The sequence below is a fragment of the Pituophis catenifer genome, unplaced genomic scaffold (genome assembly GCF_029215685.1).
Source record: "Pituophis catenifer annectens isolate HBS135680 unplaced genomic scaffold, rPitCat1.0.hap2 SCAF_6, whole genome shotgun sequence".
NCBI classification, from domain to species: domain Eukaryota; kingdom Metazoa; phylum Chordata; class Lepidosauria; order Squamata; family Colubridae; genus Pituophis; species Pituophis catenifer.
Genome location: NW_027256886.1, coordinates 100,051,118 through 100,076,550, shown reverse-complemented (window position 1 = coordinate 100,076,550; position 25,433 = coordinate 100,051,118).

Sequence of the window (25,433 nt, the reverse complement as noted above, 5' to 3'; positions counted from 1 at the left end):
CGGTCCAGTGCCCCGGATGCCGCCCTATTCCAGACAGCCACCAGGGTCTCGGCCGGACTGTGGACAAAGGAGTCAGGTATCTTCCCAAGCTCCTTCTGGAACTCTTCAGGGTCCATTAGGCATCTGGGGTGGAATCACTTAATCAGCTCCACCTCCCTGCGATGGAGGAGTGGTGCCCTGAAGTCTAACCTCAGCAGGAAATGATCCGACCATGACAAGGGAGAAGCATCTATACCCCTTAATTCCAGATCATATCTCCACTGCCCTGAGAGAAACACCAGGTCAAGTGTGTTTCCCCCCTATGAGTCGGACCCTGAACTACTTGGGTCAGGTCCATGGTTGTCATGGAAGCCATGAACTCCTGAGCCGCATCTGAGGATTCACCAAGTGACGGCAAATTGAAGTCCCTCAGTACCATAAGCCTGGGGAACTCCACTGCCAACTCAGCTACTGCCTCTAGCAGCACAGGCAGGGCTGTTGTAATGCAGCTGGGAGGCAGGTAGGTCAACAGCAAGCCCAACTGAACCCTTGAGTCCAACCTCAAGGAGGAGAGACTCACATCCAACAATCTCCGGGGCAGGGATCCTGCAAGGACAAAGACTCTTACGGACAATAACTGCCACTCCTTCACCCCTTCCCTGGAGTCGCGGCTGATGCAATACCTGAAACCCATCTGGGCACATTTCTGAGAGGGGCACACCCCCCTCCTGGCCCAGCCAGGTCTCAGTTATGCATGTCAGGTCAGCCCCCTCCTCCAGGATTAAATCCTGAATGAGGGGGGTCTTGTTGACAACAGACCTGGCATTAAACAGCAGCAGCCTGAGGCCAGGGCCCTGACATCCCAAGTCACCAGGTATATGAGGCGAGCCCGGTGAACCAGAACCAGAGGGGCCGGAACAAGTAATCACTTTAAGGCAGCGAGTCCTAGTTCCCCGAGAGCAGCCTACCCCTCGGCTCCCACCATATGTACCTCTCCCAGTCATAACAGCAATACTCCGGCTCTCTAATATCCCAGAGATCCCCTCCCCCACCTCAACGCCCCCCCTCATCTCCGGCAGGCAAAGCATCCCACTCACACCGAGCTGCCGTTCTTTTTATTAGGGTGGTTATGTTTCATGCAGGAAAAGAAAATAGCTGCAAGCAAAGAGATGGATACTGTTCCAATTCTGTTCCATGACCTGATGGTTATTAAGATTTTCGCTGCGCAGAACAGAAATTGCATATCTAATTTCATATCCATCTCGGTAGGTATCTCTGCCGTCACATATCCAGATTTACTTCACACAATACAACCTGTTACATCTTTATCTCTGCACAGAGCAGGGATAACGGCATGTGAGAAGCCTCAGCACCCACATTTCGGTCGGTTCCAAATCACATTTTATGTGAGCTAATTAAGCAAGATAGAAGGAGCAATCCAATCTTTTTTCAGCTCACTTTATAAAAGAAAATTCAATTTCCTTTATGACAAGATTTTTTTCCTTCCATTTATCTTGCTGCTATTGCATCACATGAATGACATTTCTTTAAGGTTAGGCTAATGGGCCCTATTTTTAAAAGTTGGAAGTTAGCCCGGTTTTCTCAGAACTAGAGACCTATAATACAAGCCTTTATATATTCACTTAGAAGGCTTAGGAAATTAATTAAAGCTTTGTTCCAAAGATGACAAGTGTTTATGGAGATTCTCAGTCATCCATGTCATAGTTGTCCCAAAGGTGCTTTTTCAAGAGGCAACTGGATTTTTGGGTTTTCTTTGAAGACGTTTCGCTTCTTATCCAAGAAGCTTCTTCAGAGAATAAGTGAAATATCTTCAAAGAAAAAACCAGAAAGTCCAGTTGCCTCTTCAAAAAGTACCTTTGGGACTCTACTGATGAAGCACCCACAACTCCTGGAGGCAACTTCTGTTCCACTGCTTAATTGTCCTCCCTGTCAGGAAGCTTCTCCTTAATTCCAGGTTGCTTCTCTCCTTGATTAGTTCCCATCCATTGCTTCTTGTCTTGTCTTCTGGTGCTTTGGAGAATAAGTTGACCCCTCCTTTTTATGGCAGCCTCTCAAATACTGGAAGACTGCTATCATGTCCCCCTAGTCCTTTTTTTCTCTAGATTAGCCAAACGGAAATCCTGCACCTGTTCGTATCTGGCATTGTCTTTTTCTGGGATATTTTTCAGTGTCACAATCCAGTTCACAGGGTTTGCCAGCAATTTTCCATCCATATAATAAGCACATTCAACTTTGACTGCGATACAGATGTGGTCTCCCTGAGACTTCCACCTGAACCAAGTTTTAAGTGGTATGAATGTTGTGCATTTAATGTTCAGGACAATCTGCAATAATAAAATAGCATATTTTTTGGCCTATAAGACACACTTCCCCCCCAAAAGTGGGTGTGTCAGATGTAAATGCCTTATTCTCTATTGTGTAAATAATGTATATATGGGACATCAGGGGTTAACTTATTCTTTGGATTTTAATGTATTCATAATTTACCACTCCCATTCCTGGCTCCACCCCTTGTATATATAAGGAGCCACCCTCACCATTTTCCTTGCTTCTATCTTGAATATTCAGCGAATATAGAATGCCTATTATTATTAAAGAGAAATATATTTAAATCTCTAATTCTTATTATCTTTATTGAGTCTGATCCTGAAAATATTGCAACAAGCTGGTAGCAGAGGATGGTTAATTGACTCAATAAATAATTAAAAATGTCTAAGAAAGATAGGCCCAACACCAGGGCCTACAGCAAGGAAATAGAAACTGAACAAGAGATGATCAACGAATCCACTAACGCGATTTCGAGAGAATCCGAAGAATACACCACTGAAGAAGAAGAACTGATAAATGAAAATAATGACCAGGAAGAAATCGAAATAGAAAATAACGAACTCAGGTCAGAGATATTGAAGATACTAAAAAGCCAGAAGAACGATGAAAGCCTCATCGCGAACCTCCAAGAAATGCTGAAGAACAACGGAGCAGCGAGAGAGAAAAACGTCGTTAAAGAAAAACCCAAAGATCAAAAAACTGTGAGTGAAATGAATACTGAGAAAGTCGTTGTAAAAAAGAAAAGATGTGATCCCGCACGAAATTTTGAATGGCAGCCATCTTGGTTTCAACGAACTTCAAAAGAGAATGGAGCAGAGCCAATCAAAACGCTCAGTTCAAAATTTCTGGCGCGAAAAACGCTATCAGACGACGAAAGTGAAAAAGAAGACTCAAACTCTTCAGAAGAACCAGAATCAGAAAGTGAAGACGATTTAACAAAGTCTCAAGTAAAGTCAGCAATGAAAACGCTTTTTGCTGCTTTTGGGCCAAGATTGAAAATTTCCAAGGCACCAACGAAGAAGCAAGAGATCAAACCGACAACTCGAGACCTGCACGATCCCATCCTGACTTCGAAGGCGACGACACCTGAGCCCAGAGAGCCATGCCGATTCCGTCCTACACCGCAGACCGGATCAAGTGCCAACGCACACGAAAGAAAGAGAAGAGCTGTCGCCACCACCAGAACCCCTAAAACCGAACCAGAGACCGACTCATCTGAAGAGGAGCGGAACGAGAGAGCTGAAATGGAGAGAACCTTCCACGACGACGCCAAGGAAGAAATGAGCAACGCGCATGTGCAAAGCTACGTAGACGGCCCCGAAAGACTTGAACTAGCCAGAGAACCGCGCAGACTCGTTGCGAGCATCCCCATGCCGTTCTGTAATTTCCTGCACTTGCGAGACCACGGACTGCCTCAGGTTGTAAGTAATGGACAAAATAATGTGGGGAACTTACCCAGTGACTTCCCAAAACTTAGAATTGATGGCATTAATTTACAAGAGTGGTATCAACAGCTTCAGGTTGTCTTTATGAAAGAAAATTTACTATTCTTTATAACTAGTCCTCCAAGAAGACCTTGGACTTTAAAAATAGATTGTTTACATCATAGAGCATTTTTCATAATAATATCTAGCGTATCTCCTGCAATGTATCATAGCATCAAATCAAACCTAACTGTGTCAGAAATAATTCAATGCATGTTTAATCTATTTCACAGCGATAGCGTAGCTACAACTACAAGAATGTCTAAGGATTTCTTTTCTTCTAGAGTGAAACCAGGGGTTTCTATAAGTGAGCATTTGATATCTCTAAACAAAATAAGAGCTGAGCTGCAATTGAGGGGGGAAGTGATTTCAGATCAAACAATGAAAAGTGTTATTATCAATTCACTTGATCCATCATGGGATAGCTTTATGTCACACTTAGATACTATTAATTTAGGATATTTAACCATAGAAAGTCTATCTAACAAATTGATAGCAGAAGACAATTCAAGAAAAAATCGTTCCAGTAATCAAACAGAACACAAATCTTTTAGGAAAGTAGCTTTCCAAGAAAAATATAATGAAGCCTTTAGATGCCACAATTGTGGGTCCAGGGAACACAGTAGAAGAGACTGTCCCAAAGTCTCAAGGGAGAGACATAGGCCAGAATATAGGAGCAAATACAATTATAGACAGTCTTCCACAGATAGACACAAATATAGAAGCCCACCAAATTACAGAGAAAGTAGAGGGGGTAGAGAAAATTCAAAAGAGAGAAAATCTGGGTCACTAAATGGACTAAACAAACAAGAAAACACCAAAACACAACAAAATGAGAACAATAATTGGCTTATTGATTCTGGTGCAACCAATCACACCACTAACAACAAGAGTATATTATCTTCATTTACAGAAGATAAGTTTGTGATAAAGGTAGCTAATCAAGAAAAGGTTCAAGTATTAGGCAGAGGAAATGTGACCTTGCCTGGTTTAGGTAAAATAGAGGGGGTATTATTAATCCCAGAAATACCTCATAACATACTAAGTGCTATAAAACTAAGCAGAGATTCTGACATCAATATAGTTTTCTCAAAGGGGAAAGCAACTTTAGAGAAGGACAAAACAAATATAGGCACTGTGATGATAAAAGGAGGTCTACCCTATCTGATAACGAAAGAAAGATGGTTACATAACATTGATTCAAATATGGAAGATTGTATTGAAGCAGATGATGAAAATGTTAGTAACAGTGACAATGATGAATGTAAAATATCTCATGATCACAAAAATACACACAATGAGAAGAAACCAAAAATAGGTAAACCAATTCATGATGAGTGTGCTCACATCTTACATAGGAAGTTAGGACATGCAAGCTTTCCTGTAGTTCAAAAAATGACTGAACACGCAGAAGGTGTCAAAATAAAAAATTGTGAAAATTATTTGGAATGCTCAGTATGTAAATCCACCAAACTAAAAACCAGTCCCAGACCAAAAAAATCTAACAGATCAACTAACAATATTTTTGACTTAGTACATATGGATTTAGTTGGTCCATTAACTCCATCAATTACCTATAGAAAACGTTACTTTCTAACAATAGTGGATGATTATAGTCGCTATGGTTTTGTTTACACATTAAAGCACAAGGATGAAACCTTTCAGAAATTTAAGGAATTCTACAAACGCATAGAAACACAACATAATATCAGAATAAAACAAATTATGACAGATAGGGGATGTGAATTCATGTCTAAAGAATTCTCCCAATGGTTAAAGGATAGGGGAATGCTACATTTCACGTCCAATCCATTTTCTGCGTTTCAAAACGGGATTGTAGAGAGAAAGAATTCCACACTACAAACCATGATTAGATGCACATTAGAGGATGCTGGTTTAGGCAAACAATTCTGGTCAGAAGCCCTACATTATTCAAATTACACTCAAAATAGAACCTGGTCCAGTATTGTGAATAAGACACCGTATGAGGTGATGTACAATAGGAAACCTAAATTAGCACACATGCACATATTTGGAGTCACTGCAGATGTGCACATACCTAAGCAGTTGAGGAGAAAGGGAGAAAACGTATCCAGAAGATTAAGATTTATGGGATATGAAACTGGAACCAAAGGGTACAGATTCATTGATAATAATAACAAATTTATAGTCTCCAGAACAGCTGTGTTTCATGAGCAGGCCAATTGGTCTAAACTGCACCTTAATGAAATATTTCCAAATAAATGCAAAGATGCGATATCTTGCGAGGAAGGGACAATAGAAAATCAAAACATTAACAAAAATAAGAACAAAACCAAAACTTGGACAAATAGTCAGCATAAAATAAAGACAGACACATTAACAAAAAAGGAAGCTAGATATTTGCACGACAACCATAGCAAACCTGAAAGAGCTATTAGAAACAATAGAAATCAAATACCAAGTAAATACAAAGATTACATAATGCATATGAATGGAGAACAAATAACACCTAATACATATGAGGAAGTATTAAAACTCCCTCGTGAAGAAAGAGAAAAATGGGAACTAGCTATGAAAAAAGAGATGGAAAGTTTGCAAGGATTAAATGTATTCACTCCTGCGATCGCACCTAAGGATAAAACAATTATAGGTACCAGGTGGATTTATAAAATTAAGAACCTAGAAGGAGGCAATACTTTATACAAGGCTAGACTAGTTGCACAAGGTTATGCACAAAAATATCCAGAAGATTATACTGACACATACTCCCCCACGGTGAGGACAGAGAGTGTTAAAACTGCTCTAGTAGTAGCATCTGCACTCAATCTGGACGTATTTCAATATGACATACAGACTGCGTATTTACACGCAAAACTAGATAAGGAAATATATGTAAGAGCACCACATAGTCAATACACTAATAAGAATGAAATTTGGTTATTAAACAAGAGTCTATACGGATTAAAGCAATCTGGCAAGAGATGGTACGATTGCTTGGTAAAAGTACTAAAGACCATGGATTTCAACGCTACCACTGCTGATAACTGTTTCTTTGTAAAAAAGAGTGATGATCACATTGAATTTGTATTAATTTATGTGGATGATATTTTATATATAGGAAAACACAAAGAGAGCAGAGAAATCTTTGTAAATAAGTTAAACGAACATTTCTCGTTGAAATCTCTAGGTAAAGTGAATAAATACCTTGGTGTACAAATTAACAAAACTAGAAGGGGATTCAAACTTACTCAGAAAGATAAGATCATTGAACTTCTAAACAAATGTAATTTAAACAATGCCAAAACCTGTGACACTCCTATGCAAACTGATTTCCTTAGAAACACTGATGAGTCTTCCCCTGAATTTAAAGATAATACATTTTACAGATCAGTTATAGGCTCACTCCTTTATATATCTAATTGGACCAGACCAGATATTGCATTACCTCTCAATTTATTGTCAAGATATGTTAGCAAACCAACCATGTATCATTGGGAAGCTGTCAAAAGAATTCTAAGATATTTGAAAAGTACATTAGATTTTTGTTTAGTATTAGAACCTAATAATGACAAAGAACCAAAAATTACCTGTTATGCGGATGCAGATTGGGCTGGTGATACATCATGCAGAAAGAGTACTTCTGGTTATATTTTTCTATTGAATGATTGTCCAGTTTACTGGTACACTGGTAAACAAGAACTGGTAGCCACTTCAACCACAGAAGCGGAATATGTTTGTTTATCCAAAGCTGCAAATAACCTTGTATGGTTCAATGACTTGATCTCAGATGTTTGGAAAAAACCTGCATTACCTTTTGTTGTGCATGAAGATAATAAAGCAGCCATTGAAATATCCAGATCCGATGCCATTGGACAAAGGTCCAGGCATATTGATATAAAATTTAAGCACGTGAGACAATTATCTCAAGATGGATTCATCAAAGCAATACATTGTGATACTTCTGAACAATTAGCTGACATATTAACGAAGCCTTTACCTTCTAAACAGCACAAATATTTAACTTCTAAATTGTATGTATTATATTGTCCTGAATCTGAATGTAATTGGTGTTGTATAGCGAACCGGCATTTAGAGGGGGATTTGTCAGATGTAAATGCCTTATTCTCTATTGTGTAAATAATGTATATATGGGACATCAGGGGTTAACTTATTCTTTGGATTTTAATGTATTCATAATTTACCACTCCCATTCCTGGCTCCACCCCTTGTATATATAAGGAGCCACCCTCACCATTTTCCTTGCTTCTATCTTGAATATTCAGCGAATATAGAATGCCTATTATTATTAAAGAGAAATATATTTAAATCTCTAATTCTTATTATCTTTATTGAGTCTGATCCTGAAAATATTGCAACAGGGTGGAAATGTCTGTGCGTCTTATAGAGCGAATGTTGCTGAAGCCCCACCCACCCACCGGCTCCTACCCTTCAGCCTCTGCCTCCCAGCAATTTGCCTCCTTGCAGCAAACAGCAAACAGCCTGGTCAGCTTCAGCACAGCCTGATTTAGCACGAGCAGCAGATTGGCGGTTGGATTGGCCTCGCCAATCAGCTGTTCCAGGCTGCGGGAATCACTGCTGCCCATAGCCGCCTGTTGCCACCTGTGTGTCTCATTTTCATCCTCTGTGCACCCCATTTCCAGCCTCCGTGCATCCCTTTTTCGGCCCATTCCAGGCGACAGGGATCGCTGCCGCCTATCACCACCAAATGGTGGTGGCAGCAATTGGTGGTGGCAATCCCCGCTGCCTGGAATGGGCCAAAGATGGGACGCATAGAGGCTGGAAATGAAGCGCATGGGAGGCAAATTGCTGGGAGGCAGAGGCAGATTTTTTTTTCTTGTCTTCCTCCTTGTTTCCCAAAAGCTAGGTGCATCTTATGGCCCAGAGCATCTTATAGTGCAAAAAATACGGTATGTGGCCAATGTGGGTGGCCCAGCAGTGGTGCTGAGACCTGGCTGCCATATTGTAAGCTTTGGAAAACACAATTTATGCAGGAGATATCCAGATATGATTCTATTTGTATGTGTTTTACAAATTGGTCTTACCATCTTATATTAAAATGACCTTTGATAGGTGTGCATTGTTTTGTCTCCAGTGAGCATATACCATGCGGATTTTATGTGTATATCACTAGAGTGAATCCACTGGCACCAGTGTGTGTATATGCCAGATGTGGTGAGGTTTTATCTCATAAATGTGATAGGAGTAAAGTAACCCCTGACAAAAATGTAAGGAAACCTGCTGGGTGTTTGACTTGATGACTGATGTTGTATGGTTTAGGTTAAATGTATATTCTTTTAATCAATGAATAAAGCATTAAAATTCAATAAGCACACCCAACTTTGCTCTGCGTTCTGGAATCAGCCAAGATTAATTAAGTACTGCCACTTGGCTAGACACTATGCAACTAAGGAGCTGAAATTATCTGATGTGACTCATTTCAAGATGCTTGTTTTCTTTAATATCCCGAAACAGTTCTTACCCTGTACTCAGAGAAAAAAAAGTGCAGTTAATGTGGTTCTTGAACAGGACACAAAACCTCTAATGTTAAGGAATTCTTAGTTCCAAGAAATAAAGTCCTGCAAAGGTTTTAAGAATCAGGAGAAAAGCAGCGAGTGACTTCTCCATCCTGGCAAACAAATGTCATGTCCTTGGCATATCCATAACACAGTTCAATTACCATATTTTTGGGAGTATAAGATGCACTTTTCCCCCCCTAAAAGAGAATGAAAATTTGGGTGCGTCTTATACACCGAATGTAGCCCCGCCCACCTGCTGGCCCCCACCCTTTGGCCTCTGCCTCCCAGCAATTTACCTTCTTGTAGCAAGCAGCAAACAGCAAACAGTCCATTTCAGCTTCTGCACAGCCTGATTAGTACAAGAAAAAAAAATCTGCCTCCCAGCAATTTACTTCCTTGCAGCAAGCAGCAAGCAGCCTGTTTCAGCTTCAGCACAGCCTGATTAACACAAGCAGCTGATTGTTGGTTGGATCGGCTTCCTGACCCTCAGTTGTTTCAGGCTGCAGGAACTGCCATTGTCTATTGTCGTGCAGGCCTCCACTGTTTGCTGCAAGGAGGCAAATGGCTGGGAGGCAGATTTTTTTTCTTGTGCTGAAAATGAAAATGAAACTAAAGCAGTCTGTTTGCTGTAACAAGACAAATTGCTGGGAGGCAGAGGCAGATTTTTTTTTCTTGTTTTCCTCCCCAAAAAATGTTATACTCCGGAGCGTCTTATACTCTGAAAAATACAGTAATGGGAATTCATATATATTAATAGATCAATGAACGTTGATCTATCTAAAAATGGTTCTATTGTTCCAGGAGGTCTTAGAACAGGGGTCCCCAACCTGTGCGCTGCGGCCCACATGAGGGGTTTGCAACTGGGCTGTGGAAACGGTCGGTGAGAGTGCACGTACCCCCGCTTGTGCGAGTAGTAGGTGAGCACATGCAGACACACGCCATTTGTGTGAGTGGCAGGCATGCGTGCATGCCACTCACACAATTTTGCCAGTCCCTTGCACGAACCATCCCCTCCCCCTCCCCTGCGGGTCCACAAAGCCGGAAAAGCTGTCTTAGAATAAGAGGGTTCCAAGGGACCTTGGAAGTCTTCTAATCCACTCCCAGCTCAAGCAGGAGACCCCAGACCACTCCAGGCAAATGGCTGAACAATATATAATAATTTATTCAATTACTCTCAATGGTTGCATTTAATTTTCCAGTTTGTTAAGTAAGCTGCCAATGGAAAGAACAAGAGGAATTGCAAGATGCCCATTTAACTCAGCCTTCTTCATGACAACGTCCATAAAAAAGAGGGCGCTTACCTGGCAATATGTCCCATCGCTCTTCCTTCCCAACCAGAGCTGTGAATCTCTACTACAATACTCCCTTGTCAAGGAATCTGCAGAGATGATGAATTCAAGTTTAAAGAACTGAGTTTATAACCAACATGTCACATCTCTACAGTGCTACAAGACTGTCGCTCTTCTGCACAAATTTGGAAGAAGAAGACTTCTGGCAGTGGTAAGCTCTAAGAGGGATTTGCTAGAGTGGACATGGCTCTGATAGAGCCTAGAGTAATGATCTCCTACTGCCAATTCTTTGGCTCCAGATCTCTGACTTCCACTAATGAGCTAAGATGATTGTTGATAGCTTTTGATCTGAGTCTTGCTGTTTGCATTGGTCCATCATCAACCAGGTTGCAATGGCCATGATTCAGGAGAATCCCTTTTCCTTCTAAGAACTGCATTCTTGGGAAAAGTTTTCTTTGGATCATGGGAAAAAGCTTCCCATGGATCAATAAAGTGAAAATAATCAAACCTGTACACTCTCTTTAGCTGAGATCTAAACCATAGTTTAGATTCAACTTGCTGGGGTTCCCATCTAGGTCTACGGGCACCATCTTGCTGACCAGGATGTGTTACCCAATTCTGTTTCTCTCCTTGGCCCTGAGAGATACTGGATACGGGCACCATAGTTTGTTATCAGCTACGTAACAGAATAACAGAGTTGGAAGGGACTTTGAGCTCTTCTAGTCCAACTCTCTGCTCAAGCAGAAAACCCTACACCATTTCAGACGAATGGCTGTCCAATCTTTTCTTTAAAATCTCCAGTGTTGGAATCACCCACAACTTCTGTAGGCAACTTGTTTCAGTTAATTTTTTTAACTGTCAGGAATAATAGGTTAAGGAGGCAAAGAATCAATCAACCAATATCTAAGATATAATGTTCCTTTTTTTTTTTCATATACAACCATTGGAGGAAAAAGGAAACACAGCAAGGCAATATTCATGTACAGATCTCTATTGATTAATAAGATTTGGGTGACTAGAATCCTAAAATTAAAGGCCTGGAGGTCAATAAAAGTGATGAAGTGAGATACTCTAATGATCTATTATGTATTAGCCCTATGTGAGAATTAAAACACCTTAAACAAGCAAAAGGATTTGCAGATATGGTTTAACTATGGCATCGCTACAGTTTCTCCTGCAGGCAAACTGTAATTGCATTCTTTTTTTCCCCCTGGAACAGAGTCACAATGAAGCCTGAATCCTGATCAGAATGAGAAACTATTGGAAACAATAGATAAGAGCCATAAATTGGAGAGAATCACTGTTAAGAATGAATTGTGATTGGAAGTGGAACTCTATTGAGGAAAAAGAGATAAGCATCAGGATTAGGGCGAGAATCACAATTAGGAAGGAATCATGATTAGAATAAGAATGTGCTCAAAACAATAGACTAAAATTACAAAGTAGAGTGAGAGTCCTCATTAAGAATCCTGTCTAATCAGGACTAAAAATGACACACGTATCTGTAATTACCTTCAACACCACATGATGGCAATTCATATGCAGACTCTCCCTTCCAAGGAGAAGTGGTGGATACCAAGGATGAGGGATAAAATACGGGGAAGTGAATCCGGTAGAAAGTTCATGGCATATTTTATCTTGTGACTTTGTGTCCATCAACCTACAACCCAAGCCACGGAGGACTGAGATATATTTTTAAAGAAAAGGTTTTCAAGTTAACATTTATTCTTGTGATAGAATAAGATGGTGTCTTATATTATCAAATTGTGCATCTGTAAAGGTCTCACACAGACTTCTACCACCTCCTTATCAAAACAAATTTGATGTTCTTATCTGTTTATTCTTTTTGGCAAGATCCACTTGGCAGTTTTTAAGGCTTCCTGAAGGAGACGGGCAACTTCTCTCGGTCCTGAAAGCAAGCCAGCTCGAACTCTTTCCAAAAGAGACTCCCACCAAATGCCGCACCTTTACGAAGGTACCAGGGAAACAGAGAGTAGTAGGACAATCTGCATACAGGTTAGATGGAAAACCAGCTCAAAATCTTCTAAGGATGATCTACAATCTGTTATTTGGATTGGGCTGATTTCTTGTGATCAGTTCTCATGTGGTTGAACAAAGTATATTATACCTTGCTAAAGGCTAGAAAGGCCAGTGAGGAGAGGGCTATTTCTTGAAATATCAGGCCATAGGTCAATCTGGGAACTCAAAGAACATTCCAGAAGATGAGCATTTCCTCACGTGTCACTGGCCAACACAGGGACAATATAAGTTCTCTTATACCAACACGGTGATTGTTGGATCATGTTACCACCAGAGATCAGCAACGAGGATTCAGCCAAAGCCAAAGCCAGATTGCTTTCATAATGTTGCAGAGAAAATGACATCGATGTGACAGTGAAGTCACCAAGAGTCAAGCTTGACTGGAAGAAATTATCCTAGGTTTGTGATACTTCCACAGATTTTTTTTAACATATGCTCAGTTGCTAAGCAATTTCAGCAAGGAATTTCAACAGATAAATCACTTCTACTTGATTTATTTTCTTACTGAGTTGAAAGAGTTGCGTGGCTGCCCATCATATATGCCATAAGCTTGGGCTTGTACATCTTTACTTTTATTCATGAACAAGCCCCCCCCCTTTTTTATATCCTTAAAGTAAAGGTAAAGGTTTTCCCCATCCAGTCGTGTCAGACTTTAGGGGTCAGTGCTCATCTCTGTTTCTTAGCTGAGGGAGCCAGTGTTGTCCAAAGACAATTTCTGTGGTGGCCAGCATGACTCTATGCTGAAGCACACAGGAGGCTGTTACCTTCCCACCAAAGTGGTATCTATTAATCTACTTACACTTGCGTGCTTTTGAACTGCTAGGCGGGCAGGAGCTGAAGCAAGAAACAGGAGCTCATCCCATCCTGAGGTGCTTGGGTCTCGAACCCAGGCTGTCAGCTTTCAGTGCCTTTAACTGCTGAGCCATTGAGTCCCCACTATCTTTAGCCTCCACCAAACACCAGGTTTTATTTTAATAGACAGCAAATTTGTAACAAGAAGGATCTTACTCTTCTCCTTTAATGTTTTGTGCAATTTAAGAGATCACAGCTGTTTCGGGGGGGGGAGGGAGAAGAGAAAGAGATTTGGAAAGTATTTTAAATATTCAACAAAAATATTATGCCTTTGCATATTATGTCAGAAACAATGAATTTCATGGGGCATTTCCAGTTATGGAAGTCATTGTATCCTCCCTACTGTCATTAGTGTGATCATTTTGATGTAGAACAATAATATAACGCTGAGCTGAGATATGATGGTAGGGTGGACCAAGCAGCTTCTAAATAAGTCTAAATATGCATAGCATGCAATTTTAAAATTCCCCTGCAGAGAGATGCTCGGAGTCACTTTAATAATATTAAAACATTGGCACTTCTAATTCCTCATCAAACTTTCCTCCTCCCCTCCCAAAACATAACAGCTCAGAATATTTGCTATCAGACACTCATCAAGTCTTCCAGGCCATTCTCCAAATGTATAAACTGGGTTTCAGGGCCTCTTTGCGAAAAGGAGTTGCTAATTCAAGACGAAGCTAATCAGTATTGAGACTGCTCTACATCGAATTTCCCTCCCGTGGTGGTTATCTGGCAAAAACAATGAAGGTTTAGCTAGCACGGTTCATCTCAGTAGGGACTGTAGGAAACAATGCAGCGCATTCTGCCAATGGATGCATTTAGCAGATGTTGGGTACCCAGAGGAAGTGACAACAGATAAATCAGCAACTCCCCGAGCTGTGTTCTTTTTTTCTATGAACAACACATGGAAAGTATTAATTAACTATTTTTATTTATGGTTCTCTGTTGTTTGCTGTGAACCAGTGTTTGAAATACAATGAACGAGTCATCTCCCATTTCTAAGGGAAGTCTGCACAGTGAATCCAGAATCTCTGGCTGAGTCTAGCAAAGGTGGTTGAGGCTACTCTCAATGGTATCTGTAGCAAACTTTATCAAGCGTCCTTCAATTATCATCTAATCCCTGGGAAGTAGAATAAGGATTCCTGCCTTTTTCACAGGGAATTAAGAATATTTGTTCCTTTATAAAGAATATTTATCAACAGGGGGAACGGAGGGAAGGGAGCAAGGATGATAAGATATTGAAAGCAATGCCAAAGTCTAATGAAATCTGATGAACCTTACTGATTTATTAGTTCCGTTTGCCTGGGAAATGAATCTGTGGAAGACAAGATTCCATCTGGATCAATGCACCTTGTTTGCGTGCCAGAGGTCCCTGGGTCGAATCCTGCCAATTCAAGCAATCTAGAGTAGAGCTGGAAAATTTTACCAACCTGTGATGTGGGAGATGACCAGGCTAAGCCCAAGGGCAGGGTCAAAGGCATCATCAATTTGGAGTCTCTATCCCCCCGTAAAAAGCCCAAGTCTGGTCCTCCTTGAAGTCCATTGACTTTGTCAGGGGTGACATGATATCAGTGTTCCAATATCTAAGGGGCTTCCACAAAGAAGAGGGGTCAACCTATATTCTTCAAAGCACCTGAAGACAGGACATAAAGCAATGGATGGAAACTAACCAAGGAGAGAACCAATCTAGAACTAAGGAGAAATGTCCTGACAGTGAGAACAATTAATTAATGGAATGGATTGCCTGCAGAAGTTGTGGGTGCTCCAACACTGGAACTTTTAAAGAAGAAATTGGACAACCACTTGTCTGAAATGGTATAGAGTCTCCTGCTTGACTATGGGGTTGGACTAGAAGACCTCCAAGGTCCCTTCTAACTCTGTCATTTTGAAAGGTTGTCAACCACAACTTTCTGGCCAGGCAAATAGCTGCAGCCCTCCAGATCTTGTAGGACTAACATTCTCACCTTTATTTACCTATTTCTATGCCACCAATTTACCCTAAAAGGTATTGAAAATTCCTACATTACAGCCTGTGTAAGGCACAGACATGCATAGAGTTGTTTTTATATTCAAGTCTTGGAGACCTAAATGTTAAAGGAGGAAGGTTAAAAAATTGACTGCTGGAGCCTGAAGTGGAGAAAGGATGGCTTTATCAAAAGTCTTCTCGCCAATCCAGAAGCTCGACACCCAATCCCCGATGGTTGTGTTTCCTTGCTTTCCTTGATAACTGAGCTGGGGTTTGAGGATTGAACTCAAATCACCCATAAACCAAATCTGAGTTTGAAAATCTCTCATTTAAAGGTTGAGAACATTAAGAGATGAGTCTTGGATGAGTCTCCTAATGACACTCTTTTTCTTCCCATTTAACTTTTCTAGTCTCCGGAAGAAGATTCTTCTTTCAAACACTACTACTACTACTACTACTACTACTACTACTACTACTACTACTACTACTACTACTACTTATTATTATTATTATTATTATTATTATTATTATTATTATTATTATTATTATTATTATTATTAACTTTATTTACTGTCATCGCTTCATTTTCAGTAAAAGTACTAATCTCTATAAAAATGGAGTTTGGGTCATTCTTTCTTGGATTTTGAAGGAAGCATACCTGACATTTACTTTATTCATTAAACATGAAACTCAATCTGAACATTCAAAACTACATCACAAATACCATTGACTGGTGCTAATGGTTGATACAGGTTGTTGCCAGTGGAACTCACTCCAGTCATCCCAGACAAAAACCGAGGAGACTGTAAATCCAAATTATGTCAGATCGAGAGAGTGACGGAGACCAGATGGGGGCAGTGAGTTCCACGGCAGCCGCCCTCCAAGCAGAGAGAGAGAATGCGGAATGGTTGGAAAAACTCCGGCTGGATTCTGAAGAAGCCAGATGGTCGAAACGAGTAGGAAGATTGCCGGACTGAGGGGGGACCCCCCGGGGAGTAATCAGCTCCTGACCTCGTAAGAAAGAGGCAGTCTGGCTGCAGGAACAAAAGGAAAGCTTCATGCTGGCACAAGCCTTGCAACTTCTCCGTGATGTGGAAGAGAGCAAGAAAAGCTGGGAAAGCCTGTGGAGAAGGGAGGAGAAGGCCCCAGGGGGGAGCCAGAAGAGACAGCCTGTGGGGGAGAGGAAGAAACTGAGGAAGGAACATCCCAGGCTTCTGCAGCTCAAGGGAGGGATGCAGCCAGCCAGGGACCCCCAGCCTTGCAGCCCCCACCCCCCGCAGATGTAAAAAGCCAAAAATTCCCCCCCTACCTGGGAAATATGATGGAAATCCGAAGACCTTGGGGTTTTTCCTGACCCAAGTGTGGAACCACATGCAGGACTGGGGGGAAGACTACATATCAGATGCCGCCCGAGTGAGAAGTGTCACGAACTCCTTAGAGGGATTAGCAGCTGAATGGATGGTGGTCCTCCACAATAATAACTCCCCCTTACTGAGAAATTACCACCAGTTCATGGGGGCCCTTAGGAGGCGGTTTGAAGACCACTTAGCTGAACGAAAGGCGAGACTCAGGATGAAGGGAATCCAGCAGGGCCGGAGGCCTGTGGCAGAGTATATCCAAGAATTTCGTGAGCTGGCACCCTATATGACAGGGTGGTCAGAAATGGCTCTGTTGGAGAGCTTCAAGGATGGGCTGATATACCGAGACTGTAGAAGTATGGAGGTCCCTGAAGACTTGCAGAGTTGGTACATAGTAGCTGAGGATGTGGAGATTGAACTGGCCCGAAGCTGACTCTGAGGAGGGCGTACAGGGGACCAGTCATCTTCTTTCCACCGTAAGGGAGCATCAAAAATGGCTGGGGAGGAGAGCTGAATTCAAACCCAAATCAAAACCCTTCACCTGCTTCAAATGTGGGAAGGAAGGACACTGGGCTGCCGAATGCTTCTCCACACCAGTGCCAAAAGCTGCCGGCTCCGGGACCAAGAAGGGCAACAAAATACCCGCCAAGACCCGCGGCACTGCCCTGAAAGGAGAAGTCATTGAATTCACTCCCCGAAACCAGGGTGAGCTGGGAACTCCGAGCAACGGCAACGACAGTGAGACAGACTCTGATTCCGACACCGACGATCGGGTGAGTCACACAGAAGACCCCCTGCTCATCCCCATAGAAGTAAGGGTGCCATCCACAGGGACCCGTGCCCAAATGTTAGCCCTGTTAGACTCGGGGTGCACCAGGTGCATAATTAGCCCCAAGATGGTGGAAGAAATGGGACTGAGACTAAAAATGTTAAAAAGACCCATTGCATTCTGTCAGTTAAACGGATCGATTGCAGGAGGGGGCCCAGCCAGTTTTATGACCGAACCCCTTGAATTGCAGTTGGGAGATCATGTAGAGAATCTCAGATTTATTGTGGCCCCTGGCATGGAGAGAGCCCTCATACTTGGACTGCCCTGGCTTCGTAAATGGAACCCACGGGTAAATTGGAAGACGGGGGTCCTGTGCATCCACACTGCAAAACCGATTCCAGAGAAGGAAGGCTCACCCCTGAAGGATGATATAAAACCAGAAAGAGCGGAAGCGGCCATAGACCATATTGAGGGGCAGGAGAAGATTCCAAAGGAGTATTGGGATCTCCGTGAAGTTTTTAGCGAAAAGGCCTCGGACGTGCTGCCTCCCCACCGGGCTACCGACTGCACCATTGAAATACTCCCCGGGGTGAAGCTTCCCAAACCAAAAATCTACCCCATGACCCCTCGAGAATTAGGGGAATTGCGAAATTTTATTGACAAAAATCTTGAACGAGCCAAGCCTAAGGTGGCAGCGCCAGTGATGTTCCGCGAGAAGAAAGATGGCTCCTTTCGCTTGGTGGTCGATTATAGAAATATCAACGCCATTTGCGTGGAAAATGTGTACCCCCCTCCCACTCATGAAGGACATGATAGCCCACTTAGGGAAGGGAAAAGTCTTCACCAAACTCGATTTAAGAGAGGCATACTACCGAGTGAGAATTAAAGAGGGGGATGAATGGAAAACAGCATTTAATTGCCCACTGGGATGTTTCCAGTTCAGAGTGCTCCCTTTTGGCTTACAGGGAGCCCCTGCTGTGTTCATGCAATTGATCAACAAAGTATTGCATGAGCACCTGTATAAGGGGGTGCTGGTCTACTTGGATGACATTCTTATCTATTCTGAGAACATGGCCGACCATTTGAAATTGGTGCGAACTGTCCTGAAAAAACTCAGGGCTGCTGAACTATATGCCAAACTTTCTAAATGTGAATTCCACCAAGACAAAATCGACTATCTTGGATATTGCATATCGCATGAGGGAATAGAGATGGACCCTGAGAAGGTTTGAGCAGTATTGGAATGGGCCGTGCCACGCACCCACAAACAACTACAGAGTTTCTTGGGGTTTGCTAACTTTTATAGACAGTTTATCCCCTCGTTTGCCAAAATCGCGCTGCCAATTACAGATCTTCTGAAAACAAAAGGTGAAGTAAAACCAAGACCCTCGAAACCACTTGAATGGACTATGGAGTGTCAAGCCGCATTCGAAAAGTTGAAACGGCTGTTTGCGGCTGAACCAGTAGTCAAACACCCAGACATGGAACAGCCTTTTGTATACAGGCTGACGTGAGCAACATAGCTGTGGGAGCAATACTCTTGCAAAAGAATGCAGAAGGGGAACTACAACCTTGTGCCTACATGTCCCGTAAACTATCAGAAAAGGAAAGGAGATGGGCCACATGGGCGATGGAGGCTTTCGCAGTGAGATGGGCGCTGTTAACATGGAGACAATTTTTAGAAGGAGCGAAGCACCCTTTCGAAGTTTGGACTGATCACAAAAATTTGGAGGCGTTAAAAACACCACGTAAACTGTCCCCAAAGCAAGCTCGTTGGGCCCAACATTTCAATCGTTTCAATTTCACTCTACGGTACCTTCCTGGTGGAAAGAATTTCATGGCAGACGCACTTTCCAGAATGCCTCAGTACAACAGCATCAAGAAGGAAGTAGTTCAGCCTATTATCCCTTCGACACAATTGGCAGCACCAGTTACTACCAGAGCACAGGCAAAAGCTGAGCCAGAACTCTCGGGAGATTTGATTCAAAAATTACAAGAAGCTCTGGGAACTGACGAGTGGTTTAACAACCACTCAAATGAATGTACACTCCGTGATGGACTAGCTTGGATTGGGACAAAATTGTATGTTCCGGCCAGTTTAAGAGTAACAGTATTGCAGATTCGCCAGTTGCGTCCCTTTCTGGATTGGGACTCGTTAAATACGGTCACTCATGCCCTCGTCACTTCCCGCCTGGACTACTGCAATGCTGTCTACATGGGGCTCCCCTTGAGGGGAGCTGGTCCAGAATGTGGCCGCGTGGGTGGTTATGGGAGCGACGTGGCGCTCCCATGTGACCCCCCTCCTGCGCAAGCTGCACTGGCTCCCGGTGGTCTTCCGGGTGTGCTTCAAGGTTCTGGTTACCACCTTTAGAGCGCTCCATGGCTTAGGACCGGGGTATCTACGAGACCGCCTTCTGCCACCAGTAGCCTCTCACCAACCAGTATGCTTCCATAGAGAGGGGCTTCTTAGGGTGCCGTCGGTCAAACAGTGTCGACTGGCGGCCCCCAGGGGGAGAGCCTTCTCTGTGGGTGCACCCGCCATCTGGAACGATATATATATATATATAAATTTAAATTTATATTTAAATTTTATATATATATATGTATGTGTGTGTGTATATATATATATATATATATAATTTGATTTATATGCCGCCCTTCTCCGGGGACTCAGGGCGGCTTACAATGCATTAAGCAATAGCCTTCATCCTTTTGTATATTTATACAAAGTCAGCTTATTGCCCCCACAAACTGGGTCCTCAATTTACCTACCTTAGAAAGGATGGAAGGCTGAGTCAACCTTGAGCCTGGTGAGATTCGAACTTACAGTAAATGCAGACAGCTGGTGTTAATCACAATGCTATCAGTCTGCTGAGCCACCAGGCCCTTTGTCTTATAAATTTGGGGTGTTTTAAATTTTGTTTTCTGGGCCAAATTATTTAATTGTATTTTAATGGTTTTTTAACACTTGTATTATATGTGTTTTATCTTTTGGCTGTTCACCGCCCTGAGTCTTTCCGGAGTAGGGCGGTATACAAATTCAATCAATCAATCAATCAATCAATCAATCAATCAATCTATGCACCACCAAGGCTATTATTTTCCTGAATTTCCTTCAAGTGAGCCTAGCAAAAATGTCATTTCAAAACTGTCAGAGATCTATGCGGGAAGAAAGTTTGATCCACAACTCAAGCATTCTTTGTAATGGTCTGTTAGGTTTTCAACATTACGATTCCCCTTGCCTGGAATGTCAAACGAATTGGCTCTGCATTTCAATGGATCTGTTTGAGTTGACAAACATGTTGGCTCAGCTGGTGAAACTGAACTAAGTCAAACTTTGATAATAATTTTGACTTCAGAGAACATTGAATTTAACACACATCAATTGGCTGAAGAATTGTATAAACTCTTGCATAAACACTGTATAAAAGAGCCTTGGAAAGTTCAATTATTTCTATCTTTTAGTTGCACCATCAAAGAAGATTTTGAATAGTTTATGCATTTTTCGACAATCTTTTACACAGAAATAAAAAATACAGAATATGTTACACCTCTACATAAGATCACATACGTCTAATCTATATATATAAAAGTGAAAACCACTCACACATTAATCATGATATCTCCAGAACCGTAAAGCCTACAAACTTGAAATTTGCCACGTATGTTCCTCTTGGCTTCTAGGTGCTCACTAAGAAAGGATTTTTCGAAATGACCATCAGAGCATTAGTATTTTCTATATTATTATAACACGCTCTGATGCTAATTACTTAGATATTCTACTCCCCCTCCCCACTTGAAAATAACTCTGGAGAGAATGGGATAGCATTCCCCACAGGCTTCTGTGGGGCAAGCCTCATGAAGAGAAAGGGCTAGAAAGCCTGAGGGAGAGAAGGGGAGAGGAGAGGCTTCTGTGGGGCAAGCCTCATGAAGAGAAGGGGCTAGAAAGCCTGAGGGAGAGAAGGGGAGAGGAGAGGCTTCTGTGGGGCAAGCCTCATGAAGAGAAGGGGCTAGAAAGCCTGAGGGAGAGAAGGGGAGAGGAGAGGCTTCTGTGGGGCAAGCCTCATGAAGAGAAGGGGCTAGAAAGCCTGAGGGAGAGAAGGGGAGAGGAGAGGCTTCTGTGGGGCAAGCCTCATGAAGAGAAGGGGCTAGAAAGCCTGAGGGAGAGAAGGGGATAGGAGAGGATCTATGGAGCCAGCCTGTGGGAGAGAAGGGGAGAGGAGAGGATCTATGGAGCTAGCCTGAGCAAGAGAAGGGGGTAGGATAAGAGAGGCTTTTGTGGGGCCAGACTGAGGGACAGAAAGTGAGAGGAGAAACTGATCGTAACTACTCATTAATTTTCAAACTCTAAGTGTCGATTTATCAAGCCCGATCACGTAGTTTCATAGCGGAGCATGGGTATTCGGCTAATGTTATATAAAATCCAAAGCTATGTAGATACAGTTTTAATTATTTTCAATTATTATTTAAAAATTTTAAAGAATTATTTAATTATTCTTGTCATCTTTCTTCATCCTCAAGGAAAGTTGCCTTTTGTAAAAACACCTTTGAGACAACTATGATCTGGATGACTGAGAATCTCCACAGACAAGCACAGTCATGGTTTCTAAATTCTAGGTAGATTTCTCTATTACTGTTTAATTTTCTAAATAAAACAGATCTTTATTTCTTTCAGATAAGCACCACCTCTGCTACTTTTTTTTCTCCTAGAATTCTACTAACTTTAGTGGCTTTTACTCAGTGCATTCTTCCCATGGTATGAAACGATCTGTGGTTCAGCGCCATGTCTAAAGAAGAAACTGGATTCTCTGTTCACCCTCTAAATATGTCTCAATAGAATTTGAAGTTTGTAGGACTATCTTGAGACAGCTACAAAATATTTCTCGCAACTGACTCTACCTTTCATCTCTGAAAAATTACCCTGTGGTAAAATGGGTGGCCAATCAATTTGATAAATAAAATAAAAATTCCAGAAGTGCAGTGTGTAAGACCTTCAAGCACAAATTTTTCTGCCTTCATAACCATTACCCTTTTCATCCTGGTACCTATGCATCACGGGAGATTAATTTGGTCTACAAACTACAATTCAGTCCATTTGAAATAGAACCAACTTCTTCTCGCCCTTAAGGATACTATATTACATTAGAAGTAAGAGCTGTGATGGCGCAGTGGTTAGAATGAAATATTGCAGGCTAGCAGTTCGATTCTCACCGGCTAAAGGTTGACTCAGCCTTCCATCCTTCCGAGGTCAGTAAAATGCAGACCCCGATTGTTAGGGGCAATAGGCTGACTCTGTAAAACTGCTTAGAGAGGGCTGTAAAGCACTGTGAAGTGGTATATAAGTCTAAGTGCCATTGCCATTGCTTCAAGTAGAATATTTGTAATGAATCCACTAAATACATGCCAAGAAATTAAGCATTTGGTTTCCAATCTGTAGAATTAAACGTCACTCCAGTTGACAGTTACAGATGCTTGAATTGCTTGCAAAAAGAATAATGAAATTCAGTGACGTATTTAAAGCATTCTTTATCAAAGATGATATTTGGCACTGCCACAGATAAGTCCAAGAGACGGATTACTCTCTTCTGCTTGAAATTACTCAATGTCAAATTTAGGGATAGACAATATATAAAATTAATAATTATTAATCAGTAAGCATTTAGAGCTGCAAGCAGACTTTCCAGCTCTACCAAAGGGGAAGAAAAAAAAAAGAAATGTTGGAGCTACTCCACATACCTTCTCCAACCAGCTAAATATCTCAGTTGAGTAATGATCCCAAAATTCAGAAGGGCTTTACCTAAGCAGGTTCAATGTCCTCCCACTAGCTGTTACTGAAAGAAGATCCCAAAAGATCCTCTTTGAACAGGAATCTGTGCCCATGCAATGGAGGAATAATTGAAACTCTGAACACATTTTATTTATTTATAAAATGTATATGCATCTTGCGGTTCAAAATAACATATTATTGTGTATTGGCCTCTCTATGCAGGTCCTTGCCAGCAATTATTCTCTAAATAATACATTTACTAAATTTTCTGGTTTTTCTGACTGAGTTGTTATTATCAGATCAATCTGATTTTATTTCCTTGACAAGAGTAAAGTACTGTTTTATAGTCTTAGAGTACCTGTAGTATTTCTTCTCATTCTGTTTAGATATTTTAGAACATTTACATTTTTTCTTCTTTATCCTAATCAGTTATGATTTTTGTCTTTTATCTTGTCTTTTATCTTTCATATCATCCATGACTGAATAAAGATAGATTGATTGATTGAATCAGGAAGCAATTTCTATTCTCACTATCCAACAAAAAAGAACAAGTTCTCATTGTAACTTTGATGTAATTCTAATAATTCTGTGGCTTTCTTGGAGTATAGTGTAAGTAGCAAATCAAAGAAATAACCTAAACATATTTCATTTTCTAAGTAGTGATGGAACATTACTAACACACTTTCCAAAATTCTTTTGCCAATTACAGTACTTGCGTTAACAAACAGGAAAATCTGAAGCCGATCTCAGAGAAAGGAATACTCAGCTCTCAATTCAATTCCTACATAATTTATCCTGTTTAATTGTGTCACCCAGTTGTCCTTTTAGTTTGGTTGAAGAGCGACAACAAATATGTTTGTTCAGTTTGACTTTCTTCTCTGGACTCCTTTTTCTTTGTTTTTGTTTTTTCATACTCCGTGGAGATTTTCACGCAGTGGTGCTAAATAAATCACAAAGGAACTCGGTGTCTGGTCTACTTTCTTTGATAGAAGAGAGACCCTTGAAAGGAGGTAAACTGTTTCTTCTTCCTTTCTGGATAACCTTTTCTAAAGTATCTGAAAGATATTAGAAGAGTTGGTTGTACCTTCAAGGAGAAGTGTTTCAAAATGCACTTCAAAGAGATTGTTATTCATCAAATCTTCTAAACTAATGCAATCGATTAGGAAGGCATTCCTTCTCTTCAGGTATCACACATACAATGAGAGTGATGGGGAAGCCCCGCTGAGCTCAGCCCCTCCGTTATGTCCTAGCATATGCCAGCCATGGTCTCCCAATATTCATCACCTAGGCAAAATAAATAAATAATAAAATAAAATAAAATAATAAAATAAAATAAATGAAATGAAATGAAATAAAATGTTATTTTACACTTGTACAGTAAAAGCAGAACTTCACAATGCAGCTATTCAGTAGAAATGTATATTCCAACAGCAACAACAAGAATAGGTGCAAGGGAACACACCCGCGCACATGTGCATATTAGTATGTAGTACAAAAATTCAGGCAAAAATTATTTGAAGGACACGGACAAAGAGAGAGAGAGAGAGAGAGAGAGAGAGAGAGAGAGAGAGAGAGAGAGAGAGAGAGAGAGAGAGAGAGAGAGAGAGAGAGAGAGAGAGAGAGAGAGAGAGAGAGAGAGAGAGGGACTAGATTGTAAGAACTGTCATAACAGAAGATGCAAACAGTTAAAATGAAAATCAGGGAAAGTTATTTTAAAATGGCACCATTCTCCCCATTTAAAGCTATAGAGATGTTTATATATTCACTCATTTTTAAAATAAGTTACAAGCATCTGAGCATTTTTTTATCTTATTTGAAATATCTAAAAGGTTGAAGTTGTTTACACAAAAGCACTTGATCGAACTTTAATCAAACTTTCACTTCTCTTCCTTCCTTCTACTACAGGTGTTCCTTCCTTCCTTCCTTCCTTCCTTCCTTCCTTCCTTCCTTCCTTCCTTCCTTCCTTCCTTCCTTCCTTCCCTCCTTCCCCACCCCTCCTCTGAAATAGTTATAAAGGTCAATCATTTTCCAAATATATCAGAATATATGCTACCTAGATAA